The sequence below is a fragment of the Engraulis encrasicolus genome, chromosome 11 (genome assembly GCF_034702125.1).
Source record: "Engraulis encrasicolus isolate BLACKSEA-1 chromosome 11, IST_EnEncr_1.0, whole genome shotgun sequence".
Classification (NCBI taxonomy): Eukaryota; Metazoa; Chordata; class Actinopteri; order Clupeiformes; family Engraulidae; genus Engraulis; species Engraulis encrasicolus.
This window is the reverse complement of record NC_085867.1, coordinates 33,566,312-33,589,389: the sequence shown is the minus strand read 5'-3', so window position 1 is coordinate 33,589,389 and position 23,078 is coordinate 33,566,312. Positions and strand designations below refer to the sequence as shown.

The 23,078-nt window shown below is 42.0% G+C and overlaps 1 pseudogene; it reads right to left on the bottom strand.

Annotated features, from left to right (window-relative positions):
• Nucleotides 1-1,245: 1,245 nt before the first annotated feature.
• LOC134457732 (uncharacterized) lies at nt 1,246-5,663 on the bottom strand (annotated as a pseudogene).
• Nucleotides 5,664-23,078: the final 17,415 nt, after the last annotated feature.

Here is a 23,078-nt window from a genome sequence, read left to right as displayed (position 1 = left end):
CTATTTGAGACATGTTTTTATCAACAAGTCAAAAATGGCAAAACTTATTTGCAGAAAACCTTTCCAAATATCCACACAATGAGTGACAGGCTAGATTGTCACCTGTAAACAGGCACACCGTTCCATACAACAGGTGCACCTCTCCTTTCATCTCAAGTTCTAAACCATGGCATTCTAAAAATCGTATATCCTCTAAAAGGGGTTTGAATATCTTAGAAAAAACATATGTTTCTCTGTCAATTGAATTGAACAAAAGGCAGAGATGAATGTTATCAAGGCTTGAATTGAACTTCGGTGGCAAGTTTCGTAGAGAGAAATAAACTGCGCCCATTTTATGGATTTTGGTTTTTGAGCCCAGAGGATTTGTGGTTTCCAGATCATCAAAATATAACTGTATCTGAAGGGCACTTGGATGCTTGTTGTATAAGACGTGTTTGGCAAAGTGAGTGCCATCGCAGTAGTCGCGCATCTTTCCATCAGTACTTTTATGAGAGTCCCCATATAAGGACTGCATTACAGAAAATGAATTTCAGTGTCTCAAGGATGGAAATATACTGAAAAGTATTAGCCGTTAGTGATTGTTTGACTAACCCACCTCCTCTAGTAGTGTCAGCTCTATGGCCTAGGAAGACTTCTGTTGACTTTGCAAGTGAGTATTGACTCTCAAAATATTTTTGTATGGATTATCCAAATCATCAAAAACATTTCGAGCACTTTCAAATTTCTTCATCAGTGACACAACACCCTCATTGTCCTCTGATATTGACATTGTAGATTGTTGAAGGCTATATGTTGTTCTGTCCAACAGTTCTTTAGTGCAAGTTACACTCCTTTGTACATCACTTAAAGTTGTATTTGCGGCAGAGTACATCTGAGCAACAAAGGTGGCTGCATAACTAGTCAGTGAAGGGCCTCTGCATGTGTCTGTATTTGTGGCATACTCCTTGGCTCCATTAGATACTGTAGTGTCTGATATCAGATCTGCTTCTATGTCATTTATTGTTGTGCGAGCTGAAGTGTGGTCGGACAAATCGCTTGTGTGAAAAGATAAATGCTCTCTTGAAAGATGTTTTGACAATGAATTAAGATTATGATACGTACGCTGACAGCCATTTTGACTGCAGATAAGAGTATAGCTCTGACTATCAGATTAACAATGCACTACACGGAGATGCCACCGAAGTTTCCTGGTCTCACCAGGAACTGGCAGTTTGCATACAGGGCAAATGTACATACTGACAGTTTTTAAGCCAAAGCCTGGACTTTTCCCAGGAGTTCCAAAACTTTGGGTCGTCTTTGGCAGTCTTTGACACTGGCAAGTCATAAATGTGCTGAAAAAAGATGACCACTGACGCAATCTGAGCAGGATAAGCAACATTGCATACCCAGAAGAACTTGAAGAGCTTATCCAAAGCACAGGTTAAGCTGTCATCATGCAGTGGAATTGGGACTCCGTCCTTTCTGGCAACAATGACGAACTGCCGTGCTGGGCTCTTCAGATGACCAATGCAGACAATCTCTGGCTGCGTCCTTGACGATCGCTCATCATACGTGCAAAGGGAGGAGATGCTTGTCCCATGCTGAAATACAGAGTACACCTTCATTATACACACCATTCTAACCTGGAGCATATTCATTATGTTCCTTCATGGTTCACTTATACTACATACCGGAACAAAGTTGATTAGGAATGAAATGGCCGACTTCACACTGCATTGTGTTGAGGCTGATCCCCGTCCTGACGCAGTTGGTGGCAGTAGGTGAGTCAGAATCTTTAATGCACTGTAGCATACCTCATCTATTTGAACGACATGAGCAAAAAGAGAAATATGTGAGAGATTTAGTTAAGTTTGTATAGGACACACGTATCATGAAATACAATAGTCCAATAGAAAGTACCTTAGTATTTGTAGCCACAGGCTTATTTCCAATTTCCTTTAACAATCACATATAAACCAAACTATTCATTAAATTTTTCAAGGCAAGTTAAAGTTACCCCTGACCAAAGTAGTACACACATTAGCCCCCATATCCCCCACCCACACATATACATGTACACAAAAAGTAGAGGCAAAGTGTTGGAAAAAAAGAAGATTGTTTAACATCATTCTGTTCTCCTTCCTGATCAAGTAAGGAGGACACCACTCCCTTCTCTAGAGCAGCAACCTTCCTCAGTTTGGGGATGAATGATGGCTCCCACCTCCGAATCAACAACTCTGCTTTCCCCTCGAACATTTTCAGAAACTCTGCATCCAGCTGATACGGGAAAACACAGGAAACACAACTTTAATTCTATAGCCCATCTTGTTGTCTTCACACAGTATCATTACATCCCCTGTTCTAAGACCCTCACAATGTAATGTAAGGTAACTTTGCAATGCCTAGTTTGGCAGTACAGCTGTTTTTAGCATAACAATGGAAGTCCATGGGTTCCAAATGAACATCAGCAAATGTACTTATAAACCACTTGAAAATGAATGTATCATTCACCCGTGTGCAAAACGGCTATTCAATTCTGTCCGGTTATCTTTTGAGGCTTGATGCTATTGAACCCAATCACTTCCAGTGATTATACTAAACTAGGCTAATAATTGAGTACTGAAAATATGTACAGAACACACTAATAGGAAAATGGTATGCATATTCATGTGTAACACTTGGAAATGCTGTTAATATGTGAAAAACAAAAAAGGGTGGACTGTTCCTTTAAAACTAAACTCATAGATGTTGTTCACACAAGATGTTGTTCCAATCAAGCTTGGTTTAGATGAAAAGCAAATAACAGGGGAAAAAGAAGTACATATCAATAAGGAAAAGACTCACCAGACTTGGGATGTCTATAAAACGAGGGTAATATTGGACAATGTCTGCAACAGTTGGAGACTTGGTGCTGATCCAATTTCGGCGATGGCTGAATGTCTTTTCCATTGCTGTCTTTGTTGGTGCCATGTTCTCTGGTGATGGTTTCATCCTTTTGATGATCGACATCCATTCACTAAGGTCTTCATCATCTAATGGCTGCACTGTAGATGGCTGCACGGTAGATGGTTGAGCCAATAAATAATTACATCCAAATTTTCTCTTGTGGTAGCGTCGCTGGCCCTCTTCTAGGTTTCATCTGATATTCCGTAGCCTCATTTCTAGAAATCCTGTATGTGACAAAGGATCATAGAAATGTTCCTATAAAAAAAGAAGAAGAAGTGTTAAAATGTGAAAAGGTGTATCTTTGGGTTACTGATTGAAACAAGAGGGCGCAAGAACCCAATCGATACTCAACATGTGAATGTACAATGATATTAATTTTGGTACACCCGAGTTGAAGGGGATGCTTTCAAAGTAATTTAAGGTGAAGGGTTTGGAGCAACTCAAAATGTTATTGGAAATTATTTAGATTTTTCTGATGGATGTATCAAGACATCACAAGAAGTAAACTAACAGAATTCTCCAGGGTTTCGAAATGTCAGAATATAGGGTTATAGAAACTCCTTATGAGAAGAAGTTTGAATATAATTATAATGCTGTTAAAATGACAGACATCAGGATGTACAGAGAGAGGTCGTGAGCAAATCTGCACTAGGCTTGATCTGAGTTTTGTGGTGAGCAGGCTGTCACAGTACCTAGCTTAACCTACAGAGCAACAATGGGTCACTGTGAAACACGTCCTACAATATCTGAAAGGTACAGGAGAAAAAGGGTTAACTTTCAGGAGAAATAAAGCTGAAAATCTTAGCATAGAAGCCTACAGCGATGCAGACTGGACGGATGATACCAGCGAACACCACAGTACTACAGGATACTGTGTGAGCCTTAAGCCGGGCATACACTGTGCGACTTTTGCCCCGATTTTGCCCCGATTTGGCACTCGCACAACTTTTTGAGAGTCGGGCCGATTTCTTGCTCAATCGCAGGTCAATCGTGAGTCTCGCATCGTGCAGTGTACATGGGGTAACGACAAGCGATTTCGCCTCACGATCGTGCAATCGCAGGGTCGCAAGAAAATCAAAACGGTTTGAAATTCTGGTCGTGGCTCGTGCTTAAATCGCAGAGTTAAAGCAGTGCTACGACCCGATTTGACACTTCACATGCAGAAATTAATAGGGCCGTGCGATTCGCTGTTGAGCGCGACCTCATCTCCACCTCAGGTGCGCATGTTCCCTCCTCTGCAGACCGGGGAAACATGCCTGTCGCGTCGTACGGTGGAAGCATTTCGGTCGCATCCGACTGTCGGCTCGTGTAGTGCGAGGACGTGAGTTGTGAGCTGTGAACTTTTAAACAGTGAAATTCCATCGTGCAGTGTGAGCAGAAGCTTAAGACCCACGAGTGAAAATATCGCACAGTGTATGTCCTACTTTAGTAAAGACAGTGCTCTTGTTTCATGGAAAACTGGGAAGCAACATACTGTTCCACGTGCAAAGCAGTATATGGCTCTTGCTTCTACAATTCAAGAATGTCTTTATCTAGAACAATTACAAGTTAACACGGATAGCTACAAATACACAGAAACTGTCATGCATGAAGAAAATCAGGAATGATTGCTCTTGCCAGGAATCCTGTCCACAGAAAGCTCTGTACACAAAGTTTCACTTTATTATGTCTACTGTGAATGAGAGTGAATCTGTTTTGTTTTGTTTAATGTTTTACTTACAAATCCTTCACCATCTCCACAGACCATCACTTTGAGCAACGGGAAGAGCGTTGTCAATGATTTTGACAAACGCAGTTTCTCTGGTCCAGAGGGATAACTGTACAACAAAACAAATGGCAAGTCCATCCCCACTGGACATAAGTTACACGCCATACAGATGATCCAATTTCATTTTTACATTCACTTGAATATACATTAAAAAAGAACAAAAAGAAAATGGATCGACATCAAAAACAATGAATATCTAAAACTTACAATCCATGTTTCTCGACTAGGTCACTGACACTTATGTTCACAAGCTTTCTTCTGGTACTGGTGGATAGTGTTCCAGTCTGCTCATATTCTTTAAGGATGTCCTGAGCCTTCTTTTCAAGAAGAGACTTGAGTGAAGCAGCAGTCCGATCTTCCTATAAGACATAAGTATAAACATGCCTCTCAAGTAAGTTGGTTAGAATGGGCAGTTGTGTTCATTAAAAGATAACCAGTCAAAACTCGTAACTGCAGGAAAAATGTCACTGCAATTTGAACAACAAATCTCCAGTGTTAACACGGTTAAGATTCTGTTCTATTCATTGACACTCCATCCTGTGTCATAAATATATATATTAAGGAAAATGCTATTGATTCCTGATCCAAGTAAATGTTTCAGAAATAGCCATCATATGACATCCCTCAAAATACTCACATTTTCACTCTCAGTGTGTGGTGCTACACACTCCACCCAATCCAAATGGACCATAGTCGAAACCCATACTTGGAATCTGTCATAATCCTTAAAATCTATGCTACTGTCACAGTCAATGTAGTCTTTGAAGTCATTGTTGTAGTGTAGAAGTCTTTGTAATTCCACTGGGTGAGAAAACTCAGAGTGACAGGCTTGTAAAAGCGCTAAAGCACTGGAAACTGAAAAAACTTTTTTGCATTTCTCAGTCCCATCTAAGTATAAAGACACAAGCACATTCTTGACTGCTGGTCCAGGGTCCTGCAGCTGGCTGGGGACATTTTCCTTCAGATCCATTTTCACTGGAGAGGATAGAGAAACAGACAAGAGGGGGAAAAAATAAATATAGGCATTTAAAAATGTCTACAGGGTACACAGATTATGGCAACAATGTGACGCCGGGCAGTCATGGGTGAGCGGTTAGGGCGTCAGACTTGCATCCCAGAGGTTGCCGGTTCGACTCCCGACCCGCCAGGTTGGTGGGGGGAGTAATCAACCAGTGCTCTCCCCCATCCTCCTCCATGACTGAGGTACCCTGAGCATGGTACCGTCCCACCGCACTGCTCCCCATGGGGCGCCACTGAGGGCTGCCCCCTTGCACGGGTGAGGCATAAATGCAATTTCGTTGTGTGCAGTGTGCAGTGTTCACTTGAGTGCTGTGTCACAATGACAATGGGAGTTGGAGTTTCCCAATGGGCTTTCTTTCACTTTCACTTTCGCTTTCATTATGTAAACGTCTGCATTTATTTTTAATGCAATGCAGTATCAGAATACAATACATATGCTGTACACACACTAGGGCTTTCACTTTTGACCAAAAATCATTTATTTAATCCATTTTCTTAATATTAGTATATTTATGAACATTTGACCATTAATTGCAAGCAGAATCTAAACGCACATGGCTTGTTGCATTAGAGCCAATTAAATTATATTGTTTCCAAAAAGAACCATAAATTAAACGAATACGAGCAACATGGATTCGCCATCTTCATCAGCTTAAAAATGTGTTGTAGGGAGCGTTTCGTTCGTAGTATACAGTGAGTCCAATATGTATTTGATCCCTTGCTGATTTTGTTGGTTTGCCTACTAACAAAGACATGATCAGTGAATAAATGTTATGATAATATGTATTCTAATATGGAGAGACAGAATATCAAAAAGAAAATCCAGAAATTAACTGAAGAGAATATATATTAATTTATTTCCATTTCATCGAGCAAAATAAGTATTTGATCCCCTGCCAACTGATTACAGTTCCGGGCCCACAGACCAGATGGGCACTTCCGATCAACTTGTCATCTGAATTAAAGACACCTGTACATACTAACATGCATAAAAGACACATTGAATCAGCAGAATCAGTCCATAGTATGAGTGAATCAGTCACACTCCAACCTCACCAGCATGGGAAAGACCAAAGAGTGGTCAAATGATATCAGGGACACGATTTTAGACCTGAACAAAGATTAAATGGGCTGCAAAGCCACAAGAAAGAGACTGGGTATTAATGACCCAGCTGTTGATGCATTTCTTCCAAAATGTGAGAAATACAAAATGACTATCCATCAGCCTGTCTGGGGTTCTATACAAGATTTGACCTTTTGTAGGGATTTGATAATCATGAGAACAGAAAGAAATCACCCTAGAGCTGTACGGGATGATCTAGACAATGATATCAAAGCTACTGGGACCAAAATCACTGAGAAAACTACTGGTAGCACTTAATGCTACAGAGGTTTAAAATCCTGTAGTGCACACATGGTACCTCTACTTCAGAAGGAACCTGCGCAGTCCCACTTGAGGTTTGCCAACGGACATCAGACTGGTTTAGGATATGATAAGGAGGTGCTGTAGTCAGATGAAACCAAAATCAAGCTGTTTGGCATTATCACAATTCAATTTGTTTTGAGAAAGAATACTGCTGTCTATGATCCCAAGAACACCCTCCTCACCATCATGCACGAAAGTGGTATCATTATGGTTTGAGGGTGTTTGTCTGGCCAAGGCACAGGACAACTTCACATCGTCAATGAATGGATGGAGGGAGACATGTAATGTGCAATCCTGAGTGCAAACGTCCTTCCCTCCACCACTACACTGAAGGGTGGGCCATTTTTGGATCTCCCAACATGACAATAATACACAACATACAGTCAAAGCAACGAAGGAGTGGCTCAATAAGAAGCATATTAAAGTCGTGAAGTGGCCTAGACAGTCTCCAAATATTAACCCTATAGTAATTCTATGGAGAGAACTGAACCTCCCATTTGCCAAGCTACAGCCACAAACCATTAATGTGTTAGAGATAATGTGCAAAGAAAAATGGGCAAAAATAGTTTCTACTATATGCACAAACATTGTCATTAACTAAAAGAAGCATCTAACCTCAGTGCTAGAAAACTAGGGCTTTGCCACAAAGCACTTTATCTTCTTTAGCTAGAGGGGTCAAATACTTATTAGCCTAAATTAAATACAAATAAATTAAAATATATTATTTTAAGTTATTTTCTGGAATTTCTTTTTGATATTCTGTCTCTCCATGTTTGAATACATATTATCATAAATTTATAGACTGATCATGTCTTTATTAGTGGGCAAACGGGCAAAATCAGCAAGGGATCAAATACATATTGGACTCACTGTAGTAGTGGTGGAGGGAAAAGCAGTCAGTGTAGACTATACGTTGGGGTGCTTCCAGAACCTGAACTTGCTTTAATGACCCATTTCACAGTTAGCTCACGCACGGCAATACTTCCACTTTCAACCGATTGTAATGACGACAGCTTAATCAAAACTGCGTGAGCAGGTGTTGCAGGCGTATGAGCAACCTGCTGTAGCAAGCCTACACAACTTGATGGCTGGGGTCAGCAAGCTAAAACTAGGCTAATACCTTGACAGAATTTCACAATAAAATGTAGCTCACAAATCACTTGAGGTGCGAGAAGATTTACGATCCTACTTGTAAACTGACGGCAGTTTGGGTTCGCTGAACAACCTAGCAAAGTTAATATTGCTGCATACTGTGTAGCTGTAGCCAATGTTTCGAGGCTAACGTCAATGTCACCCACGAATTCCAAATGACCTTGCTAATGAGCTCATCTTTCTCAACCGAAAAAAGAAACGTGGACAGAACTCGGTATCTGAATTATGACCAACGTTGACAAGCAAACACATGAACATGAAAGAATATCTATAACAGGTCGGAATATTAAGGGCTGTCTAACATTCGTTCCAATATATCTTTCATTTTTTTTTAAATATAATAATTTTATTCAGGCTTGGGATCAAAGCCCTGTATTCAGGCTGGAATTAGCTACTTAGCTAGCAGCTAGCACTAGCACATTAGCATAGTCGTTAACATCAGGGTCGTTGACAGCTTTGGACGGACCTGGGACAAACTCGTCTTAAAGGGACCCCCACTCAATAATGTTGCACTAACTAGGATTCATTTCTACGCCCCGTCCCCCGTATCTGGGCCCGAGACATCGCACCCCTTTGTCGATACCCCTGGTTAACATTAGCGTTGTTGTTCTCAGATGGCATTTCGACGCGAATTGCAAATAAACGTTAACCAAAAACAAATCTACTTCCTATACTTAGCTCGAATTCCGAGTCTCTGTCAGGAATATCTCGTCAGGAAACCATCTCCTACTAGTTGATAACCTTAACAAGCTACCATTAGTAGGCTAATTTGCATCGGTCTGACCGCCAATATCAATCACTGTGTGTGTGTGGGGCGGGATATTGAGGTAAAAGTCACCTGTGAGGGGTCGGCTTCAGTCTAATTTATATCTTATTGAACACATATTACAGTTTTTCTCGATTGCTTACACACATTTTTCGGAATCAGTTCTCAAATTCTCAAAACTCTACACACAAATCTCCAAACCTCACACACAACGGCCAAAACTCCTCACTACCTCTGAAAAATGCACGTCTTGACTCAAAACAATGTACTCTCTTCTAAAAAGGTCATTTTGTTCTCAAATGACACACAAGCAGCCATTTTAATACACTCTTATGTGAACCATTGAACACTAATATGCACAAGGTAAAACTCTATACTCCACTTGAAACACAGTAGAAACTTATTTTCTTCAGTGTTCTACTTACTAAAGAGGGTATTTTTCTGTAGTAAAATACTGAAATATTGTTTTTAGACTCGGAGTACACAGATGTGTATATATTTTACACATTTTTCTGACATTTAAAAAATTGCACTAATTTATTGTAAAATATTGGGTAACCACATGAAAGTGATGTCTTGTGTAACATATTTTTGAGATCAAAAACTAAACAAATGTGTTTTCTCCTTGCATCCACTCATTTTTCATCAATATGACATGCAATGTGTGTCCTTATGGGGTGATGATTTCATTTTGTAAACCGGTATGAAGAGAGTTTCCCCATGTGATGAGGAAGTGAACTTAGTATGGCAGTTGATTTTAGTATTTTTAATGACCGTGTGTTCAATGCGACAACCAGGGTTTTTCTTCATAAAAATGTGTGTAATCCAGAGAATTGTGTGTAGTGGTTTGAAACGAATGTGTTTTAAAACTGAAATGTGAGTGTAAAGAAGGAATTGTGTTTAGTGTTCAGTGACATTGGTTATGGGAGTTGGGAAATGGGTGAGATGTTCCGAGAATTGTGTGTGTAGTACCAGAAATTGTGTGCAAGCATTCGAGAAAAACTGTAACTTTCGTCTGATACTGAAACATAAACACAGGAAATCACCCACTTACCAGTCCATTTTAGTTGGGTCATTTATAGCAGTTCCGTGACCATGGAGAGGAAAGGTTCGTTTCTCACTGGATTTGTCATCTATAAAGGTTAAATAAAAAATTGAGCCGGGGTGCCCCTCACAAAAATGTGGGGAATTTTTTTTAGAGCCCAAATGGCTGCTGCCAGCCAAGCTGGAAAATAGCTTTTTAATGGTTTTGCCCACAATTCTGCATAATACATCGTTTCTGAGACTATTTGGGGCAAGACATTCACAAATGGTGTAGATTTATTGATTTGACCTATTTTTGACCTTCAAATTCAAGATGGCTGCCACTTTTGGCTCTTTAAATGTCAATTTTTCAAAATCGTCAGAGAGCCTTAATGTTAGGCTCAAATGAAAGGTCTGCTCATACTGAGTTCAGTTATGGACAGTAAAATTACAAGTAGGTAATCTGAAGGTCATCTGAAAGGTAAAAAAGATGAAGGTTTCTGGTTGATGAGAATTAAACTGCTGATTAGTCGGGTCGGGTCATAATGTGAGGTTCAGTGACCATTCTCTGGCAAGGGTGTTTTGATGATTGATTTGACCTCTATGGACCCTTAAGAAAAGATTTAGCCCCTATGTCCCTCCCAAAAATCCCGGCATTTTTTGCTAGAGAGGCAAATTCAAAATGACGTCCGGCGCCATCTCTAAGAAATAACTTTTAATCTTGAATGAATCATGTATGAGGACACTTTTTCATACAGTACATGTCAACCATGAGGATTCCAAATCTGACATTATTTTGATAATACAACTTTGTTTTGACCATGAAATTCAAGATGGCTGCCATCTAGAACAGTCGTTTTCAATGTTTTTTGGTCATGACCCCCCAAAACTGGACTGGGGACCCCCCAATTTGTGTAGCTCCATTCCTCATGCATAGATATTGAGAAAATAGCTGATCTACAAGCACACAATACCTTAAATTATGAGGCGTAGTGGGCTTGTAGGTGGGCGATTTTCACAATGTTCGGCTTTTTAAATATTATTTGACAATTTGGCCAATGTTTTAGCATTGTTTGTTGATAGCTTTAGATGCAGTGATGGTATTTCACTTTGAGAGTCCTTACATTACACCCCCCCCCCCCCAAAAAAAGGGTCTCGACCCACAGACAGGTTGAAGACAGTCAAACGTGTAAAGTTCTCCGAGCTGCTAGAAGACTGTTGTTGAGGAATGCGTGACCTTATTCAATCCCAATGGAGATATAGAGGAAGACGCAGAAGAGCAAGCTCATCCAGAAGATCTCCCTCCAACATATTGTGATTGAAGAACCCTATGTTTCTCTAATTGACATGGGCATGATCTGGAATATGGCAACTCCATCAGTAGAAGATTGGCAGACACAGGACGCCACACCATACAATTGGTTGGACTATGTCCAAAAGGTGTCTCCAGCATCCTTGCCTGCCAGTGTGGAGTAGCGCTGTAGGTACGCCAAGTAGTTGTCAAGAAGGCAGTGTTGGCGTAAGCTGTTTGCATCTGAAGGGAGACAGATAAAAGACTCTCTTCATGGTCTTCCACTTGGAAGTACAGGCTTCAGCCATGGTGCTACTCTTTTTATGTGCATAGATCACCAGTCTCATGAACGCAAACAGCTCTTCTCAGATGACACATGGCCTGGACGAGCTGATGAGGAAAGTGGGATCTGTTGTTGGCACAGAACTGGAGGCTCTCAGTACCACAACTGAAAAAAGGACACTGAGCAGACTGGACTCTGTAGTGGACAATAACCATCACCCCTTGCACTCAGTCTTTGCTAACCAGAGAAGTCTGTTCAGCCACAGATTCCGTGCCATATCCTGCAAAAGATGCTCCCTGTATGTGCAGGTCTCGCTCATCATCTTCTGTTGAGCATGTTGTATCGCAGGGATCATTGACATTGGTTACACGGTGAGAATGAGAATGGCGGGCAAGGATGATGGATGACACCTTTTTGACACAGCCCAACCACTTGTATGATGTGCCGTGCCGTGTCCAATGGAGTTGCCATCCTCCAGATCATGCCCTTGTCAATTAGAGCAACATGGGGTTCTTTAATCACAATAGGTTGGACGGAGATCTTCTGGATGAGCTTGCTCCCTTGCATCTTCCTGTATATGACAGTGGGGTTGAATAAGGTGAGTAAGGCCACACATTCCTCAACAAAATGGTGTTCTTGCAGCTCAGGGAGCTCAAGTTGACTATCTTGAACCAGGCTTATCACTACTTTTGAGAGCACTTCTGTCCATTTCAGCAGCTCTTGTTTTGAGTCCCTCAACGAGCTTCTTTATGCAAGAATGCTTGAAAAATGTCAACATTTCTATGTGCTAGATCAGTGGTTCTCAACCTGTGGGTTGAGATCCCCTTTTTTGTGGGGGAAGGTGTCAATGTAGAGTAGAGTAACTTTATGTCAATGTAAGGACTCTCAATTTTAAAGACCATCCAGAATAATCATCACACAATGCTAAAACATTGCCAAATTGTCAAATAATAGGCTATCAAAGAAGTCAAACATTGTGAAAATAGCCCATCTACAAGCCCACTACTCCTCATAATGTGAGGCATTGTGGGCTGGCAGATCAGATACTTTCTCAATATCTATATATGAGAAATGGAGTAACTTGAATTGGGGGGTCACTGCCTAAAAAGGTTGAAAACTACTGTTCTAGATGGCAGCCATCTTGAATTTCACGGCCAAAACAAATTTGTATTATCAAAATGATGTCAGATTTTGAATCCTCATGGTTGAGTTGTATGAAAAAGTGCCTTCATGCATGATTCTATGTCATTCAGATCAAAAGTTATTTCTTAGAAATGGCGCTGGACGCCATTTGTCTCTAGCAAAAAATGCCGGGATTTTTGGGAGGGACATGGGGGCTAAACCTTTTCTAAAGGGTCCATAGAGGTCAAATCAATCATCAAAACATCCTTGCCAGAGGATGGTCACGGAACGTCACATTATGACCCGATGTATGACATTATGTTTAATTCTCGTCAACCACAAACCTTGATCTTTTTTTACCTTTCAGATGACTTCTGCATAGCCTACTTGTAATTTACTGTCCACAACTGAACTCAGTATGAGCAGACCTTTCATTTGAGCCTAATATTAAGGCTCTCTGACGATTTTGAAAAAAATGACATTTAAAGAGCCAAAAGTGGCAGCCATCTTGAATTTGAAGGTCAAAAATAGGTCAAATCAATAAATCTACACCATTTGTGAATGTCTTGCCCCAAATAGTCTCAGAAACGATGTATTATGCAGAATTGTGGGCAAAACCATTAAAAAGCTATTTTCCAGCTTGGCTGGCAGCAGCCATTTGGGATATAGGGCTCTAAAAAAAATTCCCCACATTTTTGTGAGGGGCACCCCGGCTCAATTTTTTATTTAACCTTTATAGATGACAAATCCAGTGAGAAACGAACCTTTCCTCTCCACGGTCACGGAACTGCTATAAATGACCCAACTATTTAACAGTGTGATTCTTGCTGTAAAGTTGCTGCCAGTGTAATGTGTCGTTGAGATTGAGACGTGTCGTCGTTATGAACTTGGCCGCAGGAGGAGGAATAAAAAAAAACCGTGCCGATTCGAATGCCGCGGCGTCGTGTGATTGGCCTTGATATTAACACATTATTTCTGTGTTGTAGAAGACAAACCATGCAACACATTATTAGCAGAAATTGACACAACATTTGTTATTTGGCTTTCTACACATTAAATGTGCAAGAAAACAACACATTCGTTCTTAGTGTGCACACAATAGAATGCCCATGGAATAATATAGGATAGATTGCGACTGGGTGGAATGTCGCTCTCATCTCGCCTTGTAGTATTAGTGAGCAACTTTTAAGATTTAGGCCTTAAGTTATATTTTACACTTGGTTGTGTATTAGAGTGTGGCTCGGGCTGTTTTTTTCTATCCCGAGACTAATTAAAATGTTTGTGTCCGAAGCCGTCCGAAGCCCGAGACCACTGTAATAACAACAGAACCTGTGCGCAAGCAAGATTTTCTACATGTATGTGGGCTCCTCCATACTCAAAGTAGCACATGATAAAAAGCCAGGATAGGCAAAGACGTTAAGATGAGGCAATTTGCAGTAGCCTAATTTAGTTACACACGCATAGGAAGTATAAACACACACACACACACACACACACACACACGTGACAGCGCAGCTTATGTTTCTTTCGGTTAGACTAACCAGAGATGTTGGGTGCGGCGATCGAATGCATGGGATGGGCGTGAGAGGATGTTACGCAGTCCTGTTGTGCCGCCAGTTAATTTCTGTGCCCTCCACTAATTGATGCCTTGCTTGCGCGCTGCCCTTTGCTTAATCTGATGTGAGTGTATGCAGGTGTGCCCATGAGAAGACGCGCGCTCATTGGCCGAGCCATGGACGAGCGCTCGAAGAAAGACTCCAACCTCTACAGACTCCAGTCTCTCTCTCTGCTCTCTCTCTGCGTCGCTTTGTGAAGCCTTAATCTTTAATATTCATTATTGTCTTTTATTTTTAGTTAACTTGACTTTTTGTAAACGGTGGTGGGTGGTGGTTATTTTCTTTAAAGTTTGAGCATGACATAGGCGTTAGTTAAGGAGATAGGTAAGTTCACCGGAAGATTCACGTGTTTTTATTTCGAGGAGGTAAGGTAAATTTTGGATTTTGAGTTAGGCTTTATACTAGGGTTTTTATTTTCCTCCTGTTTGAACGTGACATCTTTGTTTCTGTTTTGACCAGGCGTTCGACGCCGTTTTTGTTTCTCCTTGACGTCGTGAAAATGAAGAAATCACCAATTTTTCCCCAACCTGTTGTCCTGGTACCTTTATGTTCATACCCATATTTTTTACTTGAAATGGGTTTGTAACATAAATGGGGGCTCGTCCGGGATTTAATTGATTAATTGCTAATTCATTAATGTGATTTTTAATCAATCACATTTTTTTCCCGAATCGAATAGGTCCGATATTTTTTGAGATTTTGCTGTAAGTGCTCCACTATGGGTGCGCTCTCCTTTTCTCCTCTGTCGGTCCTGTTTTCTGTGATAGCCAGGTTTTGATGGGTGTAGGGGTAGTCGCGTGAGAATCGGAATTCTCACACGGTACGCACCACGTAATGTAGGTACAGTCGCGTAAGAATCGGAATTCTTACACGGGTCGCACCGGTAATGTAATTGAAGTTACGTTAATGTATGGGAAGCTGCGTGTGGATTTACTCCTCATGCGGCTATACCAGGAATTGAAGGTAAAATCTCGTTTGGGAATTTAATTAATTATGAATTAATTAATATTAATAAACAAATTAATCAAAATGTAATTTAAGGACCGTCTCATTAAATCCTTGGCCAAGGACCGTCTCATAAAATCCTTGGATTATCAATCACAATATTCAACAATAAATTGCTAAACACAGAATTAATAATAAGTTTTGTACTGGGGTTACTCAGCGGTTCACAGTGAACAGTAAGGCCTATTCTCTGTGATCAGCTGGGGTACACAAGCACAAAGGTTGATCTGAAGGCAAAGTTCTAATAATAGGTTGGTTGGGTGTACAAAGTAACAAGGACAACAAAATGCAATCAAATGATTTACTTTTATTAACTACTAGGTAATCTAATAAAATGCATTACATTCAAAGTCGGTTAAATGGAATAATAACAAAAATAAGGCACAATAATATAAAACAAGAAAGAAATAAAAGAGGGGAAAGAAAGAAGAGGGGAACAGGCTTTCAGCCTGTGTGTGTGTGTGTGTGTGTGTGTGTGTAGCAGAGGTCTGGTTGCTATAGGCTACCACGTGTGTGTGGTTGGCTAAGCTAGCATTAGCTACAGAAAGCATAGACAATGGAAAGGCTACTGATAAGTAGCTGCTTAGCAAAGGCCTAATATTGACTAGGCAGGGCCCAGAGGGTCTACAACAATGTCTGGGTTTCTGTAATAAATGCACACAATTCCTTGTGGAATGGAGAGAGAAATGAAAGGGGATGAGAGAGTAGTAGTCAGTGGGAGGAACTCGCACTGATTACTGTATGTGCGTGTCTGTTGCTGGGCAACAATGGCGTCCTCTCGGCTAGGTTAACGTTAGCATCAGAACCGTGAACAATAGGGATAGCTAGCAGCTATGTAGCAAGTAAACCGTGTGGTTTCAGGCGCTTCAAGTCCCTTAGTGGACACGCGAATGTATCAAAGGGTTCTGGAATTAACGATAACAAGTCCGAGTAGAACAGAGAGAGAAAGAAAACGAAATAAAATAAATAACAAGTAGGAGACGTTGCCGTCTACGCAGCCATTACTAGTTGTAAAACTACAGGAAGTGGGGTTTCAGCGTGCTTGTGTAGGCGCTGCAAGCCCAACTTGGCTAATGGCTAACTTGCAGAGCGCTCCGGGCAGAGTTGGCTATTCAGAGAATGGTTTACTACAGATTATGCACTCACAGTGTATAAAAGAGTACCGAAATGCTCGGAGGGTTCTGAGAATCAAGTATTTCGAAAGGGAGAGTGAAAGAACGAGAGAGAGAGGGAGAGAGATAGAGAGAGGAGGGAAAGAGAGATGGAACTCTAGTGGCTATGCGTGTCTGTGTAAACAAATGGTTAGCGTTGCGTTGCTAACCTAGGGCTTTGTTATGGCCCGTTACAACAAAGGCGCAGCGCGTGTATTAGTGGACTAATGAGCGAAACGGTCGCGCTGTGACGATTCTCGGAGAGCTCCGAATATTGATGGTTAAATCAATACCTGAACTATTCCGTGCGAACGCCACAAGCGGGGTCGCCAGGCTTAGTAGCCAGTAATACAGAATGGGTTAGCAGAGGGGAACCTAAGCTAAGAAGAAGGATAGACCGAGAAGCAGGAGAAATGCAAATAAACATGTGCACATGAAAAATAACTCAAGTCATAGTTCAAAAACACATCTATCTCAGTACATAAGCTATGCCCAGTGCCTACTGTGTGAGATGAAGAGGAAGATCCAGTTCCAAAGGCTCGGTACGTCCGTCTGGAAATGGGGATTGCAGTCCACGTTTCTCTCGTCCTCGAGAGTTTGGGGCTGCAAAAGTCTTTGTTGTTGCGGCTTCGAGATTCTTCGGTTGAATCCCAAATGCAAGAAGTTTGTTCCACGGAGGCGTGCGTGGATATTTCTCGCAGTGAACTCGCCTTTAGTTCACAGTGTCCGGATGAAAGTCTGAAGATATGACCAGGCAAGATCTCAGACTTGAAGTGAGGAATTCTTTGCAAAGTGTGTGTAAGATGAACTCAGCAGTCTATGTTTGTTATTCGGCCAGATATCAAACAATACTTTGTCCAAAATTGTTGCGCAAGTTACTCTATGCGTCTCGTCCGTCCCGCGGTCAAAACTAGAGTGAGGAACAAAGGCCCTTGGGAGACCCTTAGGTGTTGACCAGGTGATTGTGGGTGGGGCTTTGGTCACAGTGCCTCCTAAAGGAGGAGGCCTGAGAACAACATGGCAGGGACCCTGGGCCAGCCATTTGGTGGTCAGAGGGGAAGTAACTCTTACTAGTGATTATTGATGACCTTCGTTTCAATCATCATTAGTTTGAGTCACATGATTCTCATAACTTTGTCATGAGTTTCTCTGCGTAGAGAAGTGGCAGGAATTTTACCTACATGGGTAAGACTTGTTAATAAATTTGCCATCAGCTTCTGTTTTTTTCCCCCTCTCGCAACAATATTTGACCTCGACGAGTTTATCAAAGAGCCCACTCAGGAGGGCCTGCGTAAGATAACTTGTGACGAATTATTACGCGTTGCTGGTCATTACAAAGTAGAGGTACGTGGCGGCATACTTAATACCGACTTACAGGTGCAGCTCATTGAGGCACTGCATAGCAGCGGTGTATTTGGCGAAGTAGATAAGGTGCTTCCCGAACTCCCGGCCACTCCCACGAAAAGCTCGCTTGACTGGAAGCGCTTAGCTCTTAGGGAAAAGGAACTGGAGTGGGAACAAACTAAACTTCGTGAACAAAGAGAGCATGAAAGAGAGCAGCGTGAGCTCGAGCTCCGTGTTAAACAGATGGAACACGAACAAGCGCTAAAATGAAAGGAACTGGATATTCGCAGTCGACAGGCTGGTGTTCCAGCCCAGTCTGACTTTGACGTATCTCGGAATATTAGAGTTGTCCCTCCGTTCAATGAAAAAGAAGTTGACAAATTCTTTAGTCATTTTGAGCGTGTAGCCACAACTTTAAAATGGCCAGCTGAAGCGTGGACGATGGTCTTGCAGTGTGTTTTCACTGGTAAGGCACAGGAGGCTTATTCTTCCTTGCCGCTTACAGATGCCTCTGATTACGAGAAGGTGAAGAAGGCGGTACTACAAATTTAGGGGTCTTACACACCAAGGCGGTAAAGCGTCGCGGAACGGCCGCGTTTTTTACCGGCGTCAGTGAAAATACATTGAAACCTATCTGTCCTTACACACCAACCGGCGGTAGTCGGGCGTCAGCGGCGCGGGAGCCGGCTCCGCGCCGCGCTGCATTTGGAAAATAGAACTCGAGCGTATTTTTCACGCCGGCGACCGGCGGTGTCTCATTCAAATGAGTGGCAAAGTAGCACGCTAGCTTTAGCTGTGGGGAGGGTTTTGAACAGGACTGGCCGCGCATGCCGACGCTGTCAGTGTGAAAGGCAGAGAAAAACACGCCGGCTGAACTAAGCAGAAAGACCGCGTTCGTCCCGTGACCGTTCCGTTCCGCCTTGGTATGTTTTGGCCCTTACTCTCTAGTCCCCGAGGCCTACAGGCAAAAATACAGATCGTATCAAAAAACGGACTCGTTAACGTACGTGGAGTTTGTTAGAGAGAAGGAGCTTCTTTACGACCGTTGGTTACAAGCTGAAAAGGTTACCACTTTTAACGAGTTGCGCAACCTAATGATCGTGGAGGATTTCACTAACAACTTGCCACAGGGCGTCGCTACCCACTTAAGCGAGCACAATAAGTTAACACCGTCCCAAGCCGCCGAGTTGGCTGATGAGTATGTGCTTGCTCACAAACGCAACTTCACTGCCAAAAGTAGCGGAAGATCAAGCGGATTTTTTAAAGGCCCGGTGTCTAGCCGTACTCGCACTCCTTCTCCGCCACAGGACAAGTTTAAGAAAGGCGAAAACTAACGAATACGTTTTGGATGCATTCAGCGCGGCTACTGAATTTACTTGTTACATTACTGTTAGTGCAAATAAATACCCGTGAGCCCCTTGAAGCTGCCGCTCCTTGTCGTTAAGAAGGATGGGCTATAAGTTAACCCCGAAGAACAGTAGCCTGTTTGGCCCTCCAAGAGAATGCCATTTCCCCTGATGTCCATGTGGTCAATATAAAATCAGGAAAGGTTGCACGCGCATAGTTACAACTGTACAGTAAAAGTGACACCAATTAGGCCTAAGAACCTACGTGAAGGACATGACATGTCACAGCGGACAAAATAGTAACAGGAAACCTCTCCGCCCCTACCTTTTACTCCACATAGCGTGTGCGTCTTCTTAGTCATCCATATTATGCTCCTTGCTAGCCCATGCTAGAAATGTAATCCTTGACGAACAATGCAGTGACAAACTTCGTCATTTTATGTTCAACATTCAAGACAGCCTCGAAGGAATGGCCTACACTAGGCCTACAACAAAAGACCATGCGTTCACTGACAACTCTTGATTTGGCGCTTATTAAGAAAGCAAGTTGACTCGGCATCCCTGCTCGGCTGACTCGGAGTGGGCGTCCAAATGTTGCCACTGGTAACTGGCGCGTGCATATAGCCAATAATAATCACTCGCACGAGTAGCCTACCAACATTTTCATTTATGCATATTCAATTACTTATTTTTTAATCACAAAACTGCCGTTTGCATGAACTGAAACGTTTCCTCTGGTTGCTTACAATTTTCACAATGTCTGTTTGCTTCAAGCCCGAGTCCGACAGATATTCTTTTTTTTTTTTCTCAACCCTCAATTATTTTTTTCACAGAGGCACAGTGGTGGGTGGGGCACACCCAAGAAAATGCCCTCCTATTCTCTGAAGATATAACTTTTCAAATATTAAAAAACAGTAGACGAGATGAGAGGGAATGTTTTGGTTTGATATCCTTTTAATATCTGCAGCAGACAGCAACAAATCTGCAAAAGATTACACAGAGTCTCTCTCAGCTCGCTCGGCAACAACAACAAGGATTTGATTTTGAACAGAGACTATTCCGGATAAGAACGGAATGCCTTTTCTCCAAAGCAGACTTTCCCTGAAAGTGGCCATTTTGAAAACTTTCCACAGTGCACTTCTTAGAAAGATGCACCTGTTAGAGACGTGGTGGTCTAGGGTGTTTACAGTAGAGTATTTGCCAAGAAACAGGTTTTTCAGAGATACAAAAGATTAAAATATGGCCAAGTGGGTTGACCCACTTCACGCTATTAGATATCAGATATATAACGAAGACTGATGGGAAACTGATGATCATTGTGTGTGTGTGTGTGTGTCAGGGGCGGAGTGGGAGGCCTTTTCCCACCGGGATAATTTTCCCCTTGGCGGCCCTCTTTTAAAAAACAAAAAAAACAAAGCGAACAACATGGTTTCCTAACCAAAAAGACAAAAGCCACGAAATCTGCAGTTGTACTACATGTGGACATTAGTGTTGTCAAAATATCAACCTGAAGTGGAGAATTGTAGCCTACACCTTGATGAAATGCACAGCCAGTGGTGTAGTCTACGTAAAATGCAGGTATACGCACCCATTTCAAAATTTCAGTGATTACAGTATACCCACTTAAAATTGATTGATCCATTATGTACAATAGCACAATATATACAGTATACCCACATCAAAAAATGCTCAAATATACAGTATACCCACTTCAAAAAGTAGACTACACCACTGGAGCCATCATCACAGTCCAAAGCATTCATAGAACTAGTTGCAGGTTAGGCTACATCACGCTACTGTTCCATGCAAATGTGCACTCCACTGTCATTTTGACAGTTTGAAATTGAAATATCGTTTAAGGAAGACAGGATGAGCACGGGCACAAAGTTTTGAGTGTGGGGATTTTTAGAAGAGTAGGCTTACAAAATATAGTATAGTATAGCTTACAAAAAGTATGTCTACATTGTGCAATAAACCCACCATGCAGCAAATAAGCCAAACCTAGCTACTTCAAAGCACAACCATAAGTCAACAAAATGTATAACCAAACGGTGTACCTTAAAACGCTGTCTTCGTCGCAGCAAATGTCTTTGTTTCTTGCAATCACTCCACTTTAATCCACAGTTTAGCCTACACACCCAGCACTGGTCACATCAGAACCTTGTGTGGTAATTATTTTGTTCCATTTCTTCAGACATTACATAGGCTACATCCTAAATGTGCCACATATAAATATATGTATGATAATAATATTATTTCAACTGTAAGGAGATATAGGCCTACAGGTAGTTCTAACAAATCAAAACAAAACCAATTGCTTCTGTTAGGTGCAGGTCTCTTCCTTACCACTTGGTGGAGTCTGTTCGTAACCCAAGTCAATAACCACAGAGAAAGTGAATCTGGACTGGAAAGACTGTAAACTGCAACAGTCATGTGGAAATCGGAAAATAAATCACAACTTATTAGTATTTCCATCCTTTGGTAACCAATCTAAATATCACAGGTTCTTCAAATACTGAAAACGAAACTGTGTTACTAAGATCTAGTAAACTTCCGCGATCTACGGTGTATGAAAATTATCAGTAGAGAAGGGGTGTGGCCAATTTACTGTTTGACACTGTCAGTGAGGTATTGCCGTCTGGCACACGGTATAAATACCGGCTAGTCAGCTCCTGTAAAAGTATAGTTATGTGGAAAGTGGGAAGTCACTGCATATAAGTACATTTTCAAGACTCCAGGGCCGGTTGAGAACGCAAAGCAGCAGCATTATTACATTTCACGGCCGCGGCCCACCGGGACAAGTCCCCGATCTCTCGACGGCCACTCCGCGCCTGGTGTGTGTGTGTGTGTGTGTGTGCGTGTGCGTGTGCGTGTCCCTCCGACTCTCCCCGTTTCTCCCCCCCCTCCCATCTCTTTGCCTCCTGTCCTCTCCATCCTCTCCCCCCTGGTCTATCACGTTCTCTCTTCTCGTTTCTCCCCCTGCTATTTCTATCTCTTCTCTTGGCACCCTTACTTCTCATATTCCATCTTGTCTTTCTTGTGCCTGTCACTCGTCCTCTGCAATCATGTACACCTTTTCCTCGTGTCTTTCCTGTCCTCTCATTCATCCTCCACTCTCTCCCTTCAGCGTACACTGCTCTTTACCTTCTCCCCTCTAATCTCTGATCATCTTTTCTTTATCAGTTCTCTTCCCTCCGTTCCCTGTTTACTTTGTCATGCCCCGCCTTCCTTTTTTATCTTTTGTCACTTATTTTATTCTCTCTCTCTCTTTCTCTTTCTCTCTCTCTCTCTCTCTCTCTCTCTCTCTCTCTCTCTCTCAGATTGCTGTTGTTATTCACATGTAAATACTGTATGTAGGCCCACCGACAGGGGGGGGACAAAAGGGCTTTTTGTCCCCGGCCCTGAGATAGGGGGGCCCAGAACTGGGCCCTCATTAAGTTTGTGAGTAATGGTTCTAATTAATTTCAAAATAAGATGTTTTTTTGAGAGAGGGAGATTACGCTATATTTACATTAAATAAATGATGCAGATATTTTCCCTTTCCTGCCCTTAAAAAGGATCAAGAACCCCCACCTCCCCCATCCCCAGTGCACAAATGGTTTGGTCGGTCATTACGAGAAAGAAAAAAACGGCTTCAACTTAACGCGGCTCGTGCCAATTTGCCAAGGTGTCTGAATTAAGCAGTCGTTCAAACCAGGAGGGCAGAAAATGAAGGATAGGAGAAAAATAGATGAAGACACCAGAAGCCCCAGGATTTCAGTAAAAAGTTCTTCAGATGATGCAGGTACTAACAATAGCAGAAGACACTAACAAAGCAAACGTTTCCCTTCATAAACAGAC